Source organism: Carlito syrichta, unplaced genomic scaffold, assembly GCF_000164805.1.
Source record: "Carlito syrichta isolate Samal-C Ts95f unplaced genomic scaffold, Tarsius_syrichta-2.0.1 Scaffold136509, whole genome shotgun sequence".
Lineage (NCBI taxonomy): Eukaryota > Metazoa > Chordata > Mammalia > Primates > Tarsiidae > Carlito > Carlito syrichta.
In genome coordinates, this window is record NW_007080605.1 from 20,944 (window position 1) to 21,439 (window position 496).

The following is a 496-nucleotide window of genomic DNA, read 5'->3' on the forward strand; positions in this document are numbered from 1 at the left end:
GAGCCCAGCAGGTCGAGGCTGTGGTGGCCAGGAGCAGCCACTGCACTTCAGTCTGGGCGATAGAGTGAGATTCCAACTCAAAAAAACAAAAACAAAAACAAAACTCGCCAAAGTTAGAGAAACAGTGGTTTATTTTTATTTTGAGTTGGAGTCTTACTCTGTCACCCAGGCTGGACTGACACACTCACAGCCACTGCAGACTCAACTGGCTGGGCTCAGGCAATCTTTCTGCCTCAGCCTCCCAAGCAGCTGGAATCACAGGCACACACCACCATGCCTGCCTAATTGTTTTGATTTATTGTAGAGATGAGGTCTTGCCAAGTTTTCCAGACTGGTCTCAAACCCCTGGACTCAGGCAGTCCTCTCACTTCGGCCTTCCAAATTGCTGGGATCATAGGCATGAGCCACTGTGCCTGCCCAGCAATTCTTTTTTCTCTCTTTTTTTTTTTTTTTTTTTTTTTTGTTAGTTGGAGTCTCACTCTGTCCCCCAGATTGG

At 47.4% G+C, this 496-nt stretch overlaps 1 protein-coding gene across 1 annotated transcript in view; it reads left to right on the forward strand.

Annotated features, from left to right (window-relative positions):
* The window catches only part of LOC103251154 (serine/arginine-rich splicing factor 9), a gene marked incomplete at its 5' end in the record, with an annotated part of 10,456 nt that overhangs the window by 3,563 nt on the left and 6,397 nt on the right, over positions 1 to 496 (forward strand). The gene's annotated exons all lie outside the window — the stretch shown is intronic.